This window comes from Vombatus ursinus, unplaced genomic scaffold, assembly GCF_900497805.2.
Source record: "Vombatus ursinus unplaced genomic scaffold, bare-nosed wombat genome assembly UNPS02000577.1, whole genome shotgun sequence".
Taxonomy (NCBI): domain Eukaryota; kingdom Metazoa; phylum Chordata; class Mammalia; order Diprotodontia; family Vombatidae; genus Vombatus; species Vombatus ursinus.
Window position 1 is genome coordinate 5,788,910 of NW_020940355.1, and position 23,903 is coordinate 5,812,812.

The 23,903-nt window shown below is 36.7% G+C and overlaps 1 long non-coding RNA gene across 1 annotated transcript in view; it reads left to right on the forward strand.

The window, feature by feature from the left end:
* Positions 1-1,149: 1,149 nt before the first annotated feature.
* The window catches only part of LOC114048000, a 28,146-nt gene continuing 5,392 nt past the window's right edge, over positions 1,150-23,903 (forward strand). Inside the window, exons 1-2 of the long non-coding RNA XR_003569695.1 lie at positions 1,150-1,210; positions 23,150-23,221. This is a non-coding gene — a long non-coding RNA (uncharacterized LOC114048000). The remainder of the gene's footprint in view (positions 1,211-23,149; positions 23,222-23,903) is intronic.

A 23,903-nucleotide genomic window follows, 5' to 3' on the forward strand; every position in this document is an offset into this window, starting at 1 on the left:
CTCCTCCTTACTTAATATGACAGAGAGGAAACCTTTGATTGAAAGTTGGTTTTTTTTTGTTTGTTTGTTTGTTTTTGCTTTTAATGTGCTTGATTCAGTTAAATAATACAATGGATAGAGTACTGGGTTTGGTATCTGGAAGACCTCAGGTCAAACCCAGCTTCTGACACTTACTATGTTGACCCTAGGCAAGTCACTTAACCCTGTTTGCCTCAATTTCCTCATCTGTAAAATAAGCTGAAGAAGGAAATGGCAAACCACTCCAGTATCTTTGCCAAGAAAATTCCAAATGGGGTCAAAAGAGTCAGACATGACTGAAACAACTCAACAACAACAACCACACAGAACCTTAACCAGAGTTTCCTAACCCCATTGGGCCCCAGTTTTCTCATCTTTAAAATTACTATTTGAAAAGATTCCATCCAGTTCCAAAATTCTATGGTACTCCTATAAATTTCTTTTCTTTATGCCCCATTTAATTTTTAGCAAATGGAATTTGTCCACCACTTCATATGTTTTGTTTTGTTTTGTTTTGTTTTTAATAGTATCTGACATTCCTCACCTGACAATAGAGACCCAAAATATCCTTGAGAGACTGTCAAGAGATCATTTGTTCAAATCTTGGCAAGTGAAAATAAAGTGTTCCATGATAAGCACATCATACTCACACAAAATAACCTCATATAATGAATTTGGGATTGTTTTCACTTCTCAGGTAAAATTTAGGTCATTCAGGGACATGGACCATGTTTAGTTTTTATTGCCATAGTCACTCAGCAACTGAGGGTTCTTGGCATTCCAATACAAGACAATGAGTGATTCAGTCTTTCAAACTTATGGAAAGTGTGTAGGCAGGATAATCTCCTCCTTTTAGCCCCAAGCCCTTTAGAGGTCTAAAGGCAGAGACTGTTTACTTTGTCTTCTATGTAATCTACCTTTCAGTCCTTCCTGTCCAACATAATCTGTTTACTGAGCCAGATTAGCAAAGAAAACTGGAAGTCCATGTCCTCAGTGACAAGGTTCTAAATGGTTACAGTGTGTACCCAGAAGCAGGGGAGGACACCTTACACTTGAAGGGAAGGTGTACTTTCTGATTTAACTTTTTATACATAGGAAGAACAGGCCAACTTGTCACTGAATTTGCAATTCAGAAATTTGAGCAATCCTTGGTTTTAACAATTACCTTGTTGAAACATTTCCTTCATCTTTGGTAAGTGGTTTCCTATGCCATTAAATTAGATTGTAAACTTGCTGTGGGCAAGGAGCTGTGTTTTACATTTCTTATGTGCTCCCAACAGATCTAGTAAATTGTGGAGAATAGAGCAGGTGTGATGCCTTCAATAAGGACTTGGCATCATAGAATCTTAGTTGGAAGGGACCTTTAAGGTGATCTTCTTGGTATTCCCAACACCTAGCCATAGTAGGTGCTTAAGAAATATTAGTGGAATCAAATTGAATTGAATTTATAACCCGTTGTAGGAATCTCTACTTTGGCATCTCTGAAAAATGGCCTCACTCTTGATGGAAATAATTTCAGTGACTAAGACCTCTCAATTTCATGAAACAACCTGTTCCGTTCTTGGATAGTCCTAGTAGAATGTTTTTTATGTTAACCCCAAACCTGACTATCTCTCACATTCATGAAGTAGTTCTTCTGGAGTTTGTAAATTAATTGGTAAAAGCAGTAGGTTTGGGTATCCTTTCATTTTGTGATGGCAATGGACATAAACTTGCATGTACTTTTACTGACATGAGAATATTATAGAATGTCTGACCTTGACTAGATAAGACAGGAGTAAACTGTTTTCTCCACCTTCACTTTGTTCTCTGTCAGCCTATTGATGAATTTCATATCATATGCATGAGTTTCATTGTTCCTTTTTGTTGTGTTGTTAATTCTGTAGCTTTTAAGAATGGATATCACTCCAAGGAAACATGAAGAAGTTATAGCTCTTCAAGAGCACATTTCGAGGACTATTAGAAATACTGCAGCATCTGCTGGTGTGGGGAAACCAAATATTTCAGTGTCATTCAAGCTGGAAATGAAATATGATCAGTCACACCAAAGTACAAAGAAAGGTGTGGTTGAAAGTGAAATAAATTCCAAGAATATCTCATATATTATTGCTGTAAAATAGCCTAATTAATCCTCAGAAAACAAAACCTCCAGAGAAACCTAGCAAGTTGAGGAGTTGTTATTGATTCCTCTACATTGAAAGATAGACTTCTTGAAATTCAAAGAACAGTGAGAAGACCAGGCTTAAAAAAAAAAAAAAAATCAGCAGCTAACTCTTAGAATGAAGAGGGGAGGATTCTTCTTGTGGACAAGACAATACAAAGATTGAAATACTGATGCCTGTAAAAAGGTAGTTTTTACTGTTGAAACTAACTTTTTCATTCAGGGTTATACCAAAACTATTAGCAGAAGAAATCTGATAGATGAGCCTTAAGATCTAAGCATTTTCATATGGCTGAAAAACATTTATCCTACCAAAATGTTTTAGAGATGTTTTTGTCTTGTCTTGTCCACACTGAGGTAATGGTGAACTCTGATAAATATATTGATACACTCAAAAGCAGAATAATTCCAGAATCATAGAAATTGTCAAATTGAAATGGAATACTGCAACCCAACTTTGCACCATACCATGTTTTGTGAAAGGTTAAGAAATGTATGCAAGAGATGGAGATAAACATGCTTCAATGGCCTGCCAACTTAACTGATTTAAATCTCAATGAAAAATGGTGGGCTGTAACTGAGGCTAGAGTTGGGAGGGAAATGGATTGTTCATCAAAGGTATGCTTAAAAATCCAATGTGATATGTAATTTTGTGATGAATTAAGGCTGTGTCAAAATCTTGTATATTCAATGCCAAATTGTGTAAAATAAGTGATTACTACTAAAAGACATTGAAAAATATTAATTTTAAATGCAAATGGTTGTAAGATTTATTATAGAAACCAGTCAATTTAATTAATTTATTTTGTCCCAATTCATTCACATATCACTGTAGTTCCATCCTCAGGACCAGTACTAGTTGATTGATATAGTTATTGACACTAGAGATGGACCAAAAGTTTTGCATCATCTCTCAGGTTGGAGGAATGAGGAGAATAAATCTTACTTTTCTTTTCAAGTTAATGATGGCTGAAGAGATTTAATCTTGAGTGATTTGCTAAACTTACGGTTTATTGCTCACCTTTCTGTGATCCCTGGTGTGGGTGTTTTTTGTTTGTTTGTTTGTTTTGTTTTGTTTTTACTCAGTCAAATAATTCCTAAATGTAGTTTATGCTCATCCCAGGTGGTGCAGTGGATAGAACACTGAGTCAAGGGTCAGGGAGACTTGAATTCAATTCTGGCCTCAGATACTTACCAAATGTATCACCCTGGGCAAATCACTTGACGCTTGTTTGCTTCAGTTTCTTCATTTATAAAATGGGGATAATAATAACACCTACCTCCCAGGGTTGTTGCGAGGTTTGAATAAGATAATAATTGTAAAGCACTTAGCAGAGATCTGGCACGTAATACATGTTATGTAAATGTTTGTTTTTGTTGTTATTATTATTATTATCCACTAAGTCCTATTCCTTTCCCTTCCCAGATCAACCCATTTTAAAAATCACTTTTCTTCTCTGAATTTTTACTATCTGTGCTACTTATGACACATTATATACTGTCTTAACTTATATGTATGCTTGAAGGAGTGTGTGGGGTGTTTAGGGAGGACTAGCACCTCTGGTGTGAGGACTTGCCAGGCTCTATTCAGGGCTGCTCATCTACCTTTGGTGTCCATCTTCACCAAACTCTCACCTGTGACTCCAAGAAGCTGTAGCATGTGTAGTGACCACACCATGATAAAAAAAAAGAACATCTTGACAGATGGGCTAAACCAGGTTGAAGGTAACCAAAAGGACTCAAACCTATTGATGAATTAGGGAGGTATCTACCCCAAGCATGTGAAAATTTCCCTGTTAGTATTGGCAGATGAGAACAATTTGTTTCAATGAGCATGAAGGCAGTGGAATGGATATCAAAGATGTCAAGGTCATCCACTGCATCCCAAGACATTACCAGCTGTACTGACTGTTGTCTTGCCACCAGACTTCAATGATTCTGGAAGTCAGAGTGCAGCTGATGACTTTGTGGAACTCTGCTTCACTTAAATCCAATTCATGCCAGAGTCAAGACTTCATCCCATGATGGTGCTTTTCAAAATGAAGGATGAATAACATATGCTTAAATTGTTTTTTTTTCACATGTACGTGTCTTATTTCTCTAACCCAAATATAAATTCTAATTCTATCTCTGTGACCTTGAACAAATGATGTAATGTCCTTGGGCTTCAATTTCCTCATTTGTTAAAAGAGAGGATTGTACTAGTTCGCCCCTGGGTTTTTTCCAGCTCTAGATTTTTTTCAATGATATTTGGAAGCAGAGTCTATTTTTGTGTTTACCGACATATCCCCAAAACTAACAGCGCTTCACGCAGAGTATGCTTACAATTTATGTTAGGTACTTAGAGAGCTTATTTTCTTTGAAAAGAGACTTTGCAACCTAGAGGAATAGGCACCATGGGTCTTTGAGTAATATTTGAGGGCGTGGCCCAGTTCTGATTCTTCCTAACTGTCTGACCCTGGACAAGCCACTTCAGCTTCTTGAGCCTTAGCTGCCTGTCTTGTAAAAGGGTATCTTCAAGGGTTATTGTGAAGAAAGAAATTGGCTATATTGTTCTGCTCTATGGCAGCTTTTATTATTACCTGCATATAGGCGACCAAGTTATATAAGAAGTTAGCACTTTGGCCTTAAACCTTTAAATATCCAGGCCTGCCCATTTCCAGATCAGCTAGTCTATATTTTTGGTCTAATTATGGCAATAATGGAGAAGTGACAGAGAGTGGGAAGTATGGGAGGTGTAATTTTTTGGGGGGTATCTTTTCCAAATATTTTCTTTTTGTTCAGTCATTTTTCAGGTGTATTCAATTCTTTATGACCTCATTTTGAAATTTTCTTGGCAAATATACTGAAGTGGTTTGCCCTTTCCTTCTCCAGGTCATTTTACAGATGAGGAAACTGAGACAAACATGACTAAATAACTTGCCCAGGGTCACAAAGCTAGTAAGTGTCTGAGGACAGATTTGAACTCAAGAAGATGTCTTCCTGACTTGATGCCCTGCATTCTACCCAGTATGTCACCTACTTGCCCATATTTGCTTAAGGACCTGCATTTTAAACCCAGGTCAATGAGTGGAGGCCATCTTTGCTTTATTGGTACACAGTCTGACATGTGAATGATAGAAAAATGATTTACTTGGTCCTTCAGCAGAGCTGACATGTATATTTGTTAAATGTTCCATCATTCTGAACAATTTATACCTACAGAATCATCATTTAAAAAGAGCATCTGGTCCACCCCTGCCTAGAGGCAGGCACATCTCTAAACCAGGCAGGGAAGCAGGTAATCTATTCTCTTCTTGAAGAACTCCAGGGACAAACACTGCACAACCTCCCTCTTGTTGGTCTAGCTCAGTATTTTATCACTCTGACAGTAAAAGTCCTTCCTCACATGCAACAGAAATCTTTCCTGTTTTCATGTAAGTTCAGTTCTTCCTACAAGGCCTTCATGGCCAAGCATCCTTTTCTTTTAAAAAAATTAATTTATTTTGATTTATCAACAATCACTTCTATAAGCTTTTGAGTTTTAAATTTTTCTTCCCCTCCCTCCTCTCCTCCCTCCCTAAGATGGTACATAATCTGATATAGGGAATGTATATATATATATATATATATATATATTCCTATTAAACATATTTTTACATTAGTCATGTTGTAAGGAAGAATTAGAACCAATAGAAGGAACCATAAGAAAGAGGAAACAGAATAAAACAGAAGGAAAAAAAAAGAGCAAATAATATGCTTCAATCTACATTCAAACTCCATAGTTCTTTCTTTGGATGTGGATAGTATTTTCCATCATGACACTTTTGGAGATGTCTTAGATCCTTGCATTGCTGAGAAGGGCTAAGTCTATCAATGTTAGTCGTCGCACAGCATGGCTGTTACTGTGTACAACATACTCCTAGTTCTGCTCACTTCACTCAGCATTAGTCCACACAAGTTTTTCCAAGTTTTTCTGAAGTCTGCCTGCTCATCATTTCTCATAGCACAATAGTATCCCATTACATTCATGTACCACAATTTGTTCAGCCATTCCCCAATTGATGGGCATCCCCTCAATTTCCAATTCTTTGCTACCACAAAAAGAGTTGCTATAAATATTTTTGTACATGTGGGTCCTTTTCCCATTTTTATGATCTCTTTGGGATACAGCCCCAAAAGTTCTATTGCTGGGTCAAAGGATATGCACATTTTTATAGTCCTTTGGGCATAGTTCCAAATTGCTCTCCAAAATGGTTGGATCATTTCACAATCCATCAACAATGCATTAGTGTTCCTATTTTCCCACATCTTCTCCAATATGTATCATTCTCCTGTTTTGTCATGTTGGTCAATCTGATAGGTGTGATGTGGTACCTCAGAGTTTTTTGATTTGCATTTCTCTAATGAATAATGATTTAGAGTATTTTTTTCATATGACTATAGATGCCTTTAATTTCTTCATCTGAGAACAGCCTGTTCATATCCTTTGACCATTTATCAATTGGGGAATGACTTATATTCTTATAAATTTGACTTAATTCTCTATGTATTTTAGAAATGAGGCCCTTATCAGAGACACTGGTTGTAAAAATTCTTTCCCAGTTTTCTGTTTCCCTCCTAATCTTGGTTGCATTGGCTTTGTATGTACAAAAACTTTTCATTTTATATGTAATCAAAATTATCCATTTTGCATTTAGTAATGTTCTCTATCTCCTATTTGGCCTTGAATTCTTCTGTTCTTCATAAATCTGACAGGCAAACTTGCTCTCCCAGTTTGCTTATAGTATCAGCCTTTATATCTAAATCACGAATCCATTTTGACTTTATTTTGGTATATGGTGTGAGATTTTGGTCTATGCCTAGTTTCTGTCATACTTTTTTCCAGCTTTCCCAGCGGTTTTTGCCAAATAGTGAGTTCTTATCCCAGAAGCTGATGTCTTTGGGTTTATCGAATAGTAGATTACTGTAGTCATTGACTACTGTGTCTCGCATACCTAACCTATTCCACTGATCCACCACTCTATTTCTTAGCCAATACCAAGTAGTTTTGATGATTGCTGCTTTATAATGCAATTTAAGATCTGGAATGGCAAGGCCACCTTCGCCTGCATTTCTTTTCATTAGTTCCCTTGATATTTTGGAACTTTTGTTATTCCAAATGAATCTTGTTATTGTTTTTTCTAGCTCTATAAAGTAATTTTTGGTAGTGTGATTGGTATGGCACTGAATAAGTAAATTAGCTTAGGTAGAATTGTCATTTTTATTGTATTAACTCGGCCTATCCATGAGCAACTGATGTTTTTCCAATTATTTAGATCTGACTTTATTTGTGTGAAAAGTGTTATAATTGTGTTCACATAGTTCCTGGGTTTGTTTTGGGAGGTAGACTCCTAAATATTTTATAATGTCTACAGTAACTTTAAATGGAATTTCTCTTTCTATCTCTTGCTGTTGGGCTTTGTTGGTACTATATAGAAATGCCAATGATTTATGTGGGTTTATTTTATAGCCTGCAACTTCACTAAAGTTGTTTATTATTTCAAATAGTTTTTTACTTGATTCTCTAGGATTCTCTAAGTTTATCATCATATCATCTGCAAAGAGTGATAGCTTTGTTTCTTCTTTGCCTATTCTAATACCTTCAATTTCTTTTTCTTCTCTTATTGCTAAAGCTAACGTTTCCAGTATGATATTAAACAACAGTGGCTGCAATGGACATCCTTGTTTCACCCCCAATCTTATTGGAAATGCTTCTAGCTTGTCCCCATTATATATGATACTTGCTGAAGGTTTTAGGTAGATACTACTTATTATTTTAAAGAAGATTTCATTTATTCCTGTGCTCTCTAGTGTTTTTAATAGGAATGGGTGTTGTATTTTGTCAAAAAGCTTTTTCTGCATCTATTGAGATGATCGTGTGGTTTCTGTTAGTTTTGGTGTTGATATGATCAATTATGCTGATAGTTTTCCTAAATTGGAAACAGCCCTGCATTCCTGGTATAAATCCTACCTGGTCATAGTGTATTATTCTTGTGATAAGTTGCTGTAATCTACTTGCTAATATTTTATTTAAAATTTTTGCATCTATATTCATTAGGGAAATTGATCTATAATTTTCTTTCTCTGCTTTGACTCTTCTTGGTTTAGGTATCAGCACCATATTTGTATCATAAAATGAATTTGTTAAGATTCCCTCTTCGCCTATTTTCCCAACTAGTCTGTATAGTATTAGAACTAATTGTTCTTTAAATGTTTGATAGAATTCACTTGTAAATCCATCTGGCCCTGGAGATATTTTCCTAGGGAGTTCATCAATGGATAAGCATCCCTTTCCAAAAGCCCTTACAATTTAAATTCCATTTCACCCATGAAAATGGCTGCCTCCCTCAAAGTGAGATAGTTTAAATCCCTGGTTGATCTCCAGACTGACAGGTAACTTCAGTACTTTGTATGAAAAGTCAACAAAGTCAAGGAGGTGGGGAGGAAAGAAGGAACTAAAGATTACCAATATGTAATAATAAGGCCTTATTTAACTCATCTTCACTAGATAATTTCATTCTTGTGGGGCCTAAGGATGTTTTCCCTATGAGCGTTAAGAATACCTATCTTAAGAAAGGAAGAGACAAAGACAGAGAGACAGAAGCAGATAGAAAGACAAAGACAGAGAGAGCCTATTTTTACATGGAGGAAGCATTTAATAAAAGTTGATGACAGTGACTATTTGCTGCTATATGTTACTACAATGCAATACAAAACTATGAAAAACATTAAAGGAATTTAGAATATTTCACCCCAAAAGCAAAAACAAAAACACTGATCTGCTATATAAAAGTTGTCTTGGATTATTTTTAAGAGCAGCATAGTGATGAGTAAAGAACACTGGGCCTGAGTCAGGAGATCTTGGTGTGAAAAGTGTCTTTGCTGTTTACTGACTGGGTAATTAGTATGTCACTTCACCCTATTGAGCCTCAGTTTCCTCATATATAAAACAGGAATAATAATATTTGTACTATCCACTTCACAGGGTTGTTGTGAGAAAAGAGCTTTGTAAATTTTACAGTACTATAGAGATTAATATGTTCCATGTTCTTCAATTTTTTTGTAACATCTTTACATCTAGCTTATGTATCCATTGTGACCTTAACTTAGTAAATGGTATAAGATATTATTCTATGCCCAATTTCTGCCATACTGCTTTGGCATAGATCAATATTTTACACCATTTACCAAGATAAAGTAGAAATTAATCTTTTAATAATTATACTATGAAAGAGAATGATATCATGTTCTTTATTTTAATTGAGACCAGCATAATGCAAATTATGTCAATAAGGAGATATTTATCTTAAATATAAGAAAGGATTTCCAGAAATCATTTAAGAGTTGTGAAATTCTCAAACAAGAGCTTGCTTAATCTTATTTTCTGTATATAGTTTAAAAAAATTAGTAGCCACCCATTTGTTTGGGATGGGTTTAGTACAGCTTTCCTGATGAGAGGGGATAAAGTCAGTCAGTCAACAAGTATTTATTAAGTTTCTACTGGACACTGTGCTTTATGTTGAGGATACAAAGAAAGGCAAAAGGAAGTAACATTCTAATGGGGGAAACCACATTCAAATAACTATGTGCATACAAGATCCTGCATTGTCATTAGAAGGTGATCTCAAGAAGAAGGTTTTGCTGGGAATTAGGGAGGGGGAGAGGTGGTGCCAGTAGTCTTCCAAGGAGAGTGAACTGAGCCTTGAAGGCATCTGGGAAGTCTAAGTTAGGAGTAACAACATTCCAGATATGTGAGATATCCATTCCTATTACTGATGCTTCTCTGTGACTAATTCTTATTCTTGCCATTAAGTAAGAAAAGGCATGCTGTCTTGGCCTTATTCATGTAACTTTTAGAATTAAATATGTAGAAAGAGCACTGAACTGGGAAAGAAGATAACTGAGTTCTCTTCAGTCACAGGCATTTATAAAGTATCTACCTAGACAAGCATTGTGCAAAGCACTGACAGCCTCTGCCTTCAAGGAATTTGTGTGTATGCATATACATGCATGTGCACATATACATGCATGTGTACGTGTGTATACATGTATGTATGTGTATATGTGTATGTGCATATGTGTGCATGTGTGCATGGGTATATATGTAAGTACACACATATGTGTGTATACACACACACACACACACATATATATATATATATAAACATATACATACATTCAAGGAGGACATACGACAATATATAAGCATATACAAAATAGTACCAAGTGTTTTAATCAGAGAGCTAAGAGGAATCAGGAAAGGCCTCATGTCAACTATAGTGCTTGAGCTGAATCTTGAAAGAGACTAGGGAATCCCAGAAACAAAGATAAAGCAGGAAAATATCCCACTTACTAGCTGCATGAATTTGGGAAAATTACTTCTGTCTAGGCACTATTTCTTCATCTGTAATATGAGGGAGTCAGACTGGATGATCTCATGTCTCTTCCAGTTCTAAAAGTCCCATCTTTGCTTCTATGTGCCCAGTGGAATCATTCCACTTTCTTATTTCCTATTTGAAATAATCCATCAGTGATGTGGCTCCTTTTGGACTTTTACTTTAGGCCCCAAATAATTCCCCATTTCTATTTTCTGAGTCTTTGTTTAAGAGGACACAGAGCTGCAGTGGTAGGCATTCATTTTTCTGGTTAGGAAATAATGTTCTAACTCAGAAATGCCTCGAGCACATACAAGAAAAAACGTTATGTGGAATTCTATTAGGCACACGCCAACTTTAAGCTTGTGGTTTTGCTTAGTGTTCCACCATTTGGAGATTTTTCAGGTAGAAAGAGTTATCTTCAAGAAAGTAGAACAAAAATCATGTGCCTCATACCCTATTCATGCCCCTTTATTAGGCATCTATCACCTGCCACTGACTTAGAAGCAATTTGTAATTGTGATTGTAAGGTTCAAGCCCTTAGAGTGGATATGCCTGCCTTCACTGGGACGTAGCAGGGGGATTCAATTAAGCAGCCAGCTCCTGCTCTCCTAATTTAGGACACTTGGGTTATGGACATTAAGAGGCTAATTTGCTCAATTCTTTTTTTTTCTCAAAAAGAGAAACCACTTCCTCTTCTTTGAAAATCAAAGTCATATTTCAAATATGAGTATTCAATTAAAATCACTTCAACAAGTGGTAATTAAGTTACCTTCTATGGGCATCTAGGTGATACAGTGGATAGAGTGTGCAGCCTGGAATCAGAAAGACTCATCTGAGTTCAAATTTGGCCTCAGACACCTACTATCCATATGACCTTGCTCAAGTAATTTACTTGTTTGCCTCCATCTCCTCATTTGTAAAATAAGCTGGAGAAGGAAATGGCAAACCATTCCAGCATCTTTACCAAGAAAACCCCCAAAATGATCATGAAGAGTCAGACATGGCTAAAAAATGACTGAAAAACAACAAATGTGCTCTGCACTGTTCTGGGTGCTGAGTTTACATAGACAAAACAAAACAATCAGTGCCCTTAAGAAGCTTACATGCTATTAAGGAAAAATGTCATATATACATATAAGTAATCACAGTATGTATTATACAAAGTCAGGTCCAGGAGAGGGTACAGGTTAATATGAAAGGTGGTTTGTTAATATTTGTACAGAGACTCCAGACATCTCAATAAAAGAGTAGGGCAGAGTAGGATAGGGACACTGGAGTGAGGGATGGGTATGAGGGAACAGAGAATGGTGATTGAGGAAGGAAGCGTCAGACTAGAAAGGCTACAATCTCTCCATTCTGAGTGCAGCCACAGGGAAGTAGAGAGTCACAACCATTATGTACAGTAGCAGTGGTGACATGAAATAGTTGGAAAGTTGGGGTATGAGCATGGCTGCAAGAAGGGACCTTAGAGATCTTCTAGTAAGATTGATTTCACAGAGGAAACTGAGGAAAATAGAAGTGAGGCAAAGCTGATAGTTGAATTTATATATATGTAATATGAATTTATATTTATATGTGACCTTGGACAGGTCATGTGACCTCTCTGTTCCTCAGTTTCCTCATCTGTAAAATTATTATTGTTCTATGTGTCTGTTAAGTTCTTTTGGAGGTCTAAAGCAATGATTCCATAATCTGATAATTCAGAATGCAGAGCTCTTTAAATCATAGTACAATGGCACAGAGCTCTGCTTTGTCAAAATTTTTTTTTCTTTTAAAGGAAGAGAGTTAAAACTGATCCTACAGAGACTCCAAAGGGAAATATCTCTGTTGAATGCTAATTTGATTTTCCCTTCTACTGGGCATGTTTTCAGGCTTGGTAGCTATCTTTCTCCATCCCTCTTAGTTGGACCATGAAGGCATTAAAAAGTCCTGTATGTTACATGTTTTAATTAAGAATTTCATCAACAGCCTAACCTTGAAGCCATCTGTAAACAAAGTGTGGCTTGGCATGAGCCAAAAAATTTGAAAATATGAAGTTCATTTCAATATTTAAAAAGATTTCCAGCAAAATTGATACAGCATTTCTAAGAAGTAGACTGTGAAACCCCTGTCCCTGAGTTACAATTAAATGGGTGTGAGCCTTCCTGATGATAGGTTTAGAAATGCAAATCATAAATTACTCTGAGAATTAAACATGTCTAGGTGTAAAATTAGGAACTGGTGGGAGTTGCAATTGTGGTAATAATGTTGTAGGTCTCAAGAGACTCTTGATTTCAGTCTCTGGGGTATTTTGCCTAGAACACTGATGTGTGAGACGATGTCCTGTTCTCAGGTTCAGATGTAATGTGATTTTATTTGGAGAATTACATTTGGTTAGCATGGGAATGTGGCAGCAGACCAAATTGGTAGAAGATAAATATGACATTCAGTGCATAATCAACAGAGTACTCTCATAATAATACTCAGGGATTTGATTTTCAAAGCACTCTCAGATGCAATGATGTAGTTAGGATGTAACACAGTGGATAGAGCACTGGAACTAGAGTAAGGAAGTACTGAGTTCAAACACAGCCTCAGACACTTATTAGTTAATTATATGAGCCTGGACAAGTCATTTAACCGCTTTTTGCCTCAGTTTCCTCAACTATAAAATGGGCTTAATAATAGCTCTATTTCACAGGGGTGTTATCAACTTTGTAAATAGTAATATCTGTAAGTGCTTAGTATAGTACCTGGTACATAGTAGGTACTATATAAATGCTTATTCCCTCCATCCCCTCCCCCAAACTCTATAACATATATCAATGTTATTTCTATTTATTGAATGGTAAACAGCGACAGAGATGCAAAGAGATTTGCTCCTATCTGTGGTAACCAAGATTTGACTTTAAAGTTGATACTCATAGCAGGTACTTAATAAATGTCTGCTGAATTTATCCTACTCCTATCCTTTACCACAAGAGCATCTCTCTCAAGATGCAAGATCACTAGGTTTGAGACATTATCTGGATTTAGAAAGTTGAGTGGTTGGGACAGTAAATAGAGTATATAGAATAGACTTTCATCTTTGCCTTCTGAGTTTAGAAATCATGACTGTTGTTACAATCATATGTTTATATGTCAATATTCACTGTTAGCATTGAGCACACTGTTTTACTGTGAAGCCCTTTTACAATGCAAGGAATCTCAAGGCCCCAAATAATAGTTCTTTCACAAGCTTAATGTTTACTGGACCCTCCGACATTTGTCATTTTCACTCTGAAGCCAGACTAACCATATCCAACACTTTTCACTGAACTTCCTTCAGATTCCGCCTGTGCTAAATGAAGCATCAACTCTCAGGCCAGATTAAGCAAGGAATATGGAATTTGATTTATTCTGGTCATAATAGCTAGTCAATGTATATGACAATACCGTTGGATGTCAGAGCCAGAAGGAATATTTCAAATTTTTAAGCCCAACCTCCTCACTTTACAGATGAGAAAACTGAGCAAACAAGAAAGAAAGGAAAAGGGAGAGACAGAGAGAGAGAGAGAGACAGAGAGAGAGAGAGACAGAGAGAGAGAGAGAGAGAGAGAGAGAGAGAGAAAGAGAGAGAGAAAGAAAGAAAGGAAGGAAGGAAGGAAGGAAGGAAGGAAGGAAGGAAGAAAGGAAAGAAGGAAGGAAGGAAGGGAGAAAGGAAAGAAAGAAAAAAAGAATTCCTATTCAATTGTGAATTGGACTATATAAATTTATAGTCTTAGAATTAGAGGGAACCTTAGAGGTCATCTAGTCCCAAACTCCTTCTTTTACTTTTATTTTTTCCCACTTAATAGAATTTTATTTTTTCCAATTACATGCAAAGATAATTTTCAACATTCTCTTTTACAAGATTTTGAGTTCCAAATTTTTTCCTCCTTTCCTCCCCTCTTTCCTCCCCAAAATGGGAAACAATCTGATATAGGCTATATGTGTACAATCATATTAAACACATTTACATATGTCATATTGCACAAGAAGAATCAAAACAAAAGGGAAAAACCATGAGAAAGAAAAAAAAGTGAAAATAGTATGCTTCAACCTGCATTCAGACTCCACAATTCTTTCTCTGGATGTAGGCAGCATTTTCCATCATGAGTCTTTTGGAACTATCTTAGATCCTTGAATTGCTAAGGAGCAAAGTCAATTGAAGTTGGTCATTGCACAATGTTGCTGTTACTGTGTGAAATGTTCTCCTGGTTCTGCTCACTTCACTCAACATGAGTTCATATAAATCTTCCCAGGTTTTTCTGAAATCTGCCTGCTTGTCATTTTTTATAGAACAATAGTATTATATTACATTCATATACTTGTTCAGTCATTCCCCAATTGATGGACATCCCCTCAATTTCCAATTCTTTGCCACCACAAAAAGAGTTGCTATAAATATTTTTGTACATGTGGGTCCTTTTCCCTTTTTTATGATCTCTTTGGGATACAAATCTAGAAGTAGTATTGTTGGATCAAAGGGCATGCACAGTTTTTATAACCCTTTGAGCATAGTTCCAAATTGCTCTCCAGAATGTCAGATCCATTCACAACTCCACTATCAATGAATGAATGTTCCAATTTTCCCACATCTTCTCCAACATTTATCATTTTCCTTTTTTGTCGTATTATCCAATCTAACAGGTATGAGGTGGTAGCTCAGAGCTGTTTTAATTTGCATTTCTCTAATCAGTAGTGATTTAGAGCATTTTTTCATATGACTCTAGATAGCTTTGATTTCTTCATCTGAGAACTTCCTGTTCATATTCTTTGACCATTTATCAACTGGAGAATGACTTGTATTCTTATAAATTTGACTCACTTCTTTATATATTTTAGAAATGAGGACTTTATCAGAGATGCTGGCTGTAAAAATTCTTTCCCAGCTTTCTGTTAACCTTCCAATGTTGGTTGCAATGGCTTTGTTTGTACAAAAACTTTGCAATTTAATGTAATCAAAATCATCCATTTTGCATTTCATAATGTCCTCTATTTTTTCAAACTCCTCCATCTTACAGATGAGACAAATAAGGCCAGAGAGATTAGGGAACTTTCCCAAGATAATACATCTAGTAAATAAGATATAATTTGAACCCAGGTTTTCTGACTCTAAACTCAGTACTCATTCTCCTACCATCTAGGCTCATGGATCAGAGATTTCTTCCAGTTCTGACATGCTATGAACTGTGTACACCTATCAATATAGAATTTTACAAAATGCAACTCTCCAAAGAATGGCTTAACTTATTAAATTCCTTTTAGGCCCAGTCACCTTGATTTCTTTTAGGTCAAATGCCTAATTTTGTTTGGACTGAGATCACAAAAGGCTGACAATGTGTGCAGGCTGTTACGCTGAAAATATTTTTGCCTGATCTACTTTAGTGGAATTGAGTTTTTAGAAGCACCACTTTCTGAAATAGCTTGGCTGTGCCCTTGTCCACTTTTTTGAGTTCCAACCCCCTCACTCTGAGCTCTCAGAAACAATATTACAAACCTACCAAAAAAGTAGTTATGGTAAAGGAGTGATTGTTCATTGGAAGGGATGACTTTTATCTGATATTTTTATCCCAAATGAGCTGAAGAAAACATGGCACCAGACATTAGGGTGACATTCAAACAGAGAGTGATAGCACCCCAGGCCCAAGAAACTTTCTAGTGACCTGAATGATCCTTCAATTTTTTTATGGGCACAAATTCAGTCAGTGCTACAAAAGAGAGTATAAAACAAATGTTGTCATACACAGAAAGCAGATGTAGTTGGCCCGGCATCGTGGAAATTTCTCTGAAGTATTCAGTGCTGTAAACATGACTAGATCTCACATTACACACACAGAATTAATACTGCTTAGCAAAAAGATGGCATCTGAAATTATTTGGAGAAAGTAGAGTTAGATAAGAACTATTAGGTCATTTACTCCATTCCATTGCCAATGTGAAAAATATTCTCAAAACTATTTTCTCCTCCTCTTTCTCCTCTTCATTTTTCTCTTCCTTCTCCAAATTCTCTTCCTTTTCTTCCACAAGTCCTCCAATTAAGTGCAGTGGCTGGGTTAATACATAAGATTCATTCCATTATCATGGATCAAATTTAAAATCTTATCTGGCTTTATACTCTTTATAACTTGGCCCCCTTCTTACCTTACCAGCCTTATTATACCTTACTCTCCTCAATGTACTCTTTAATTCAGTGACACAGGCCTTATTGCTGTTCCTTGCACAAGACACTCTTTTCCTTGACTCTACATTTTTATGGACTGTTCCCCATGTCTGGAATTCTCTTACTCTTCGTATCCACCTCCCTGCCTTTCTGGGACTTTGTCAAGTCAAAGCTTAAATTCATCTTTCTTCAGAAAGTCTTTCCCACACCTCCTTAAAGGTAGCACCTACCTTCTGAGATTATTTCCAATTTCTCTTGTACATATCTTACTTGTACGTAATTGTTTGTATGTTATCTCTCCCATTAGATTGTGAGCTCCTTGAGGGTACAGACTGTCTTTGCTTTTCTTTGTGTTTTCAGAACCTAGAATGGCTCCTTGCACATAATAGATACTTAATAAATGCTTATTATTTCTCTCTCTCTCTCTCTCTCTTTTTGTCTTTGCCTCTGTGTGTCTTTCTCTGTCTCTCTGTATTTGATTTTGTCTGTCATGAATGCATACACAGTGATTCTTTCTCTTTCTCTTTTCCTCATTTCTTCCTTACTCCTGGGTTCAGAACTATGAAACCTATATGACCCTACATTATCATAAGTCTTACTGAGTCCAGGAGAGGTTTTTCTAACTTTATCCTTTTTGCCAAAATTCCTCTGTGTCTGGTATCTTTTTAGGGTTATTGTTAAGAATTATATCCTCACTTCATAGAAATTGTTTTTGCATGTCTTTAGTTAGAAATTTCCATGTAAGTTTACATGTTTATTTGATGATCTCATTGAAGGTCTTTTTCTTTCTTGAGAAAAAAAATTCTATTTTTCTTCAATGTAGTTCAGCTCATCAGATGTTCTGTTCATAGGATCATAGATTTAGAGCTAAAAAGGTCAACACCCAGGTCATATATCTCTAAAACCAATAGCCTTTTCACTGAGCTATAGCTGCCTAAAAATCCTTAGTTACTGGTTGCAAAGAAAGCAGTCAGTTGCACATCCCTTTCTATCCACTTTAAAAAAGAAAAAGAAATCTCTTCCCTGATCCATTAATGGAATTAACGAATTTGGTAGAAAATGTATTTCCAGGGTTTTAGAAAGAGGGATATTCTTGGGTGGAAGGATGAATTGTAACCTTTAAAAGAAATAACAAAAGAAGTGATCAAAGAAGTAGGAAAAACATGAGAGAACTACAGTGTCAAGGAAGTCTGAGGAGAAACTCTTTCCATAGAAAAAGAGGATCAACAGTGTCAGTGGCTGCAAAGAGGTCAAGGAGAATGAGTGCTGAGATAAAAGAATTTGATCATAAGAATAGAGTAGTAACAACTCACTATGGAGATTGTGATAGAGAGCATTTGATGTCCTTCCCCCCCACCCCCCGTAACTTCTGGGTAGGCTAAGCATATAACTCAGACAGCAATGACCAAGTGGTCACGTTTTCTTCACATTCTCTTTTAGCTGAGCTACAACCAGTTCAACATTGCCCTGACAATAGCGAAACAAAGCTAATTTTAGCTAGACAAGTATTGTAGCCATTTATGGTTTGACATTATAGTTGGCAAGGGAAAGGAGATTGGAAATGAATCTCAGGAAGATTGTATATACCCAGAAATGTTTTCCACATAAGGAGCAAACAAGTTCTTTTCTAAAATAGTCTATAAAAGAAAAAAAAGAATCCATACAGTTCTCCAGGCACAAAAATGAAGATTTGGCATAGTGAGACAATTTGGTATGTAGCTGATTATTATAATTTATTCTCAATAGCTGTAAGATCTTCAGTTTTATTTAGACTTTCTCCTCATGGTGTTCAAGATATTTCATATATTCTCATTTGTTCTAGACATCTACAATATTGTAATATCATATGTTTATACACATAGTATATGAAAATCTCATACTATTGTTTTTCGGGTGAAACCACTTTATAAAAATATTTTTTTAAGATGAATTCTTCTAATGCCAAATTTTGTTCTGTAATTATATTCTACCATCTAAAGAGAAGTCACCTATACTGCCCCAACTTTACACAAATAATAAAATCAAATCATTTTGGAGCTGGCCAGGAGCTCAAAGATCAGCCCCCTCATTTGACAAATGATGAAACTAAAGTTCAGAGGAGGGAAAATGACTTAGCCTAGGTCACATAACTTGTTATTGGTATAACCAGGACAGAGATGCTGATATCCTGACAACAGTCTATCCTATGTTCTATTTTTCCTCATTATGGTAAGAAAAAGAACACTGCATCAGGAATTAGGATATCTAGATTCCAGTCTCATCTATGCCGCTAATTAGCAAGCAATCTCCAACAAATCACTTAATATGCATTCTCTATTGGTACATAATAGCTCTGGAATAATTTGATGGATTCCCCCAAGTACCCATGTGCCTTCCCTCCTCACCTTTCTACCATATCTCCAGCGGAAAGTGAATGAAAAAAAAAAATGCTATGTACTTAGAAAAAGTTTACGAGAACTCTGAGTATATATGATTGTAATTATCTTTATCTGATGCACATGTTGCTTCACTTATTCACATTAAAATGTAAGAGATGCAGCTCATAGGCTATGATTTTCTGAATATCCAACTCATTAGTATTGAGCTCTATCAACTATACTACCTTCTCATGTCATATTTTTTTTGGAGGCAATCAGGGTTAAGTAACTTGTCCAGGGTCACACAGCTAGTAAGTGTCTGATTCTGGATTTGAACTCGTGTCCTCCTGAGTCCAGGGCCAGTGCTCTATCCAGTGCTCCACCTACCTGCCCCCTTCTCCTGTCTTATTGAGCAAATCAAGTTTCTGGTTTGACTGGCTATTGTTATTGCTTTTGCTTATTTGTCAGTCAGTAAACATCTCAGTAATATATACTATATATATGCACATATACATACATTTATTTGTTCAGTTGTTTCAATCATGTCTAACTCTTTGTGACCCCATTTGGGCAAATACAGTGGAGTGATTTGTCATGTCCTTCTCCAATTCATTTACAGATGAGGAAACTGAGTTAAACAGAGTTCAGTGACTTGCCCAGGGTCACACAGCTAGTAAGTGTTTGAGGCTGGATTTGAACTCAGGTCTTCCTAACCTCACATTCTATTTACTGTGCCCCTTAGCTGCTCATATACCTTTATGTGTGTATGTATATGTAGATATAGATAGATAGGTAGGTAGATATGTATAGCTTATTATTATTGTCCTTGTATTATGTGTTATTATGTATTATGCGTCCTTGGTGTCTGACGCAGGAGTGTATACTGTGGATTTCCAGAAACTGGGAAGCATTGCTGTTAAAGTCCACTGAGCCCATTTCCTGATTCACAGAATGAAAGTTTTGTACTTGCTTTATGTACATGTGTAAGCTAGCATAAACCCTAAGACCACCTTTGTGAGATAATGTAATGACAGTTTCTAAGGGAATTGAGGGTTCTGGGATAATCAGTTCAGAAGCTACATGGCTCATGACAATCTAAGCTCTTTCAGTTTGAATGGAAATACTTTTTCAAGCTGTCAGTTTCACTTGGGGAATTTAGTTTTAAGGACAATGATACTCGTGGTATATTTGTATAGCACTTTAAAGTTTGCAGAGCTACATGCATGATCTTAATTTATCCTTACAATAACTGTGAAAAGGGGGCTATTATTATTCTAGTTTTACAGGTGAGAATACTGAGGCTCAGAATCACTGAGTTAGGAAATATTAGAGGCAGGTTTTGAAATCATTTTCCTAGCTTTGATGTAATCTTCCTTCCTTTGCCCTAAAAGGTCAAAAATACCCTTTTAAAGTTAAGGGAAAGGGGGCAGCTAGGTGGCACAGTGGATAGAGCATCGGCCCTGGATTCAGGAGGACCTGAGTTCAAATCCGGCCTTAGACACATAACACTTACTAGCTGTGTGACCCTGGGCAAGTCACTTAACCCCCATTGCCCAATTAAAAAAACAAAAACAAACAAAAAAAAATAAAGTTAAGGGAAGGAAGGGAGAAGGATTGGATAATGGTTTGACCTTCAAAGCCTTTCATATTCTGCCCCTTTTAAATTCTCCCCAACCCCCAGGATTTGAACACCTCCATCCTTCTCAGCCCTCCAGTACTCTGTGATCCAGTGTCACCCGGTATCCTGGAGTGCAGTAACACTGGCTTCTTTGCTGTTGCTTGAGCAAGACACATCTTCCAACTTCAGACTTTTTCACTGGCTGTCCCCCATATCTGGAATGCTCTCTCTCCTCATCTCTGCTTCCTGGCTTGCCTGCCTTCCTTCCAGCTAAAATCTCACCTTCTAAACCTGTATAGATCTCTCTGAATTCTGGTGGCTTCCCTCTGGTGATGATTTCCAGCTTGTCCTGTATATAACTTGTTTGTGCATTATTGTTTGCACACTGTTTCCCCCATTAAACTGTGAGTTCCTTGAGATCAAGGAATTGTCTTTTGCCTTTCTTTGTATCCTCAGTTTTTACATGTAGTAGGTGTTTAACAGATGTTTATTGACTGATTGACAAGTAAATGAAAGGAACAACAGTCTCCAATCACTCCTGAAACCTCTGTGTAAGAACCTGGAATTTGCTTACTAAGCCTTGAAGAACTAATATAGTTGGTGGAGCGCATCACTAATTGGCACCAACTTGGTTCCATTGACCAGACAACATCCCTGTTCAGTGGCCACAGGCCACATCTCAAGTGGAGGCTGATGAATGATTCTTTGCAGGGGACTTTGTAGTGGAGATTCCTGTTCAGTAATGGGTTAAACTACATGGCTTCTGAGATCTCTCCCAACTCTGAAAATCTGTCATTTTCTAGTGCTGACTTTAAGGCTGATCAGTCACCTATTGATCATGAGAGGTACAAAAGAAAGAGTGGGGCTGGACCATTGTAAGCTCATCATGATAAATAGGGGGAAAATTCAGACACATCCTATAAATCAGTAGCATAAAGCCCAGGCAAAAGATACTACATATGCAGTTTCTGCATTGCAAGGGGTATGTGAGTGTGTATGGTGTGTGTGGGGGGGGTATTAAAATAGGGAGTCTATTTAACAAAGGATAAAGGACATATTTATGAAATCATGACTTAGAAGCTTAGAAGATAATCTGATGCCATTGTTCAGTAACTCCCTCTTTGTATACAAAAGAACAAATATTTTCAGTTCTATCTTTTAATTGCAAAATAAATCACATGAATGACCACATTGTAGAGAACTCTATAGTGATTCCTTCAAGTCACCTTGAGCAGCTTTCTGACTCTGTTTCAGGGAGCTTCCTCATTTAAAGCCAAGGACCCATGAAGAATTAGAGAATTTTAAAGGTGGAGATCATTGAGTCTACTCACCTCATTTTACAGACGAGGAAATGAAAGCCAACAGTCAGTCAGTTAATAATCAGTGAATAAACATTTATTATTTATTTGGTTTTGTTTATTAAGTAATTACTATGTGCCAGGCACTGTGCTAAGTTCTGGGCATACAAAGAAAGACAAAAGAGAGACCTTCCCTCAAGTACCTTACAATCTAATGAGGAAATCATTAAATACAAGAAAGCTGAAGGAGAATTGGAGTGTACCTGGGCTTGAGGTACACCAGAAGAATGCAATTGGGTGGGAAATGAAGAGAAGGCTGACCTGGGCACCCTCCTTAATCTGGGAGGAGAAGATTAAGTGATATGACTAAGACCAAAAAATGAGTTAGTGACAGAGCTCACGCTGGAACCCAAGACCTTCGCCTTCTTGTCCAACATTCTAGAGTAGAGATATTATTCTCCACTGCCTTTTTCATACTTGTCTGTTTTATGTGTTAAAATCTTTTGTTTATTTAAAAGATATTTACTGAGGACCTATTACAGGCAAACAATCTGTGCTGAGGCAACCCAGAAAAAAACTACTTCTGCTCTCAAGGAGTTTACCATCTAGAGGGTGCATAAATTAAAAGCATACAAGGTAGTGTGTAAAAAATGCTTGAGAGAGCCACAAAAATGCTTTAAGGATTTTAGTGAGGAAGAGATCACTTCTGGCTCTCAGGCTCAGGGAAGGAAGGCTTCATGAGGAAGGTCTAACCAGAGCTGGACCTGGAAAGCTTTCAGGTTGTGCATGTGGTAAATAAGGGCAGAGGATGACTCAAGCAAGTACACATGGGCAGGGACTATGAAACTTCTCCAATGTGAAAGAAAAAAAGTAGCTAGGTGTCACAGCGGATAGAGCACTAGCCCTGGAGTGAGGAGGACCTGAGTTCAAATTTAGCCACAGACACTTATTAGCTGTGTGACCTTGAGCAAGTATCTTAACCCTGATTACCTCCAAAATGATAACAACAAAATTTTTAAAAAAGACTACCAATGACCTCTTTTTTTAAAGGGGGGGAGGGCAGGAATAAATAAGGTTCAGGCTACCTGGACCATTTTCTAGCATTTATAGGGATCAATCCCTTCCATTCCCACAGACCTCTCAATTCACTGGGAGAAATCTGAAGCAGGCAGTTGTATTCACCAGTTGTTGCTCCATTTGGGATAGGGTAAGTACCAAGAAAATGTTCTTGCATCTCCATCTCTTCTTTCTTTCCTTTCCTCTCTTCTCTACTTCATTTCTTATTACATTTGCAAAGAAATGTGGTACAAAGCCAAACATTAAATAGGAAATGACTTTTTTTTTAAGTAGCAAAATCAAACCCATTGACCAGCTTTCCTTTTTTTCTCCCCAGATCTAAGTGATGTCAGGAAATGTTTCTGGAGAGGGCTTCATTTTTAAAATAATTTACAAAAAACTATTGTATTTTTTTTATCTCCAATTTTAAAAGGCAAGACAAATCCCTGGCACATAAAGGTAACTGGCCAGCACCAGTTCCATCCGCACCTGGGGAATTCATCACATTCACAATTCATATTCAATTTACTCCATTCAGATGAAAAGAGACTGGATTTCAGACCCTGATGATGGGGTGACATTGAATACAAGATTACGTAGCACTTTAAAGAACTTCCCTTTTCTCAGATGCTCCATAATCACATTAACTTAGACTAAAAATTTGAACTAATTCTTTCCCCAGAGTTTTAGGCAGTAATAATTGTAGAAATCTGTGAAATAGGATAAATACAATTCAATAATTATATTGATAAATAAAATGAAAATCAACTAATTGTGTCATTCACTCAGATGCTCGCCTCGGCTGTTGCTGCCTTTCTGCTCTGCTGCCTGCT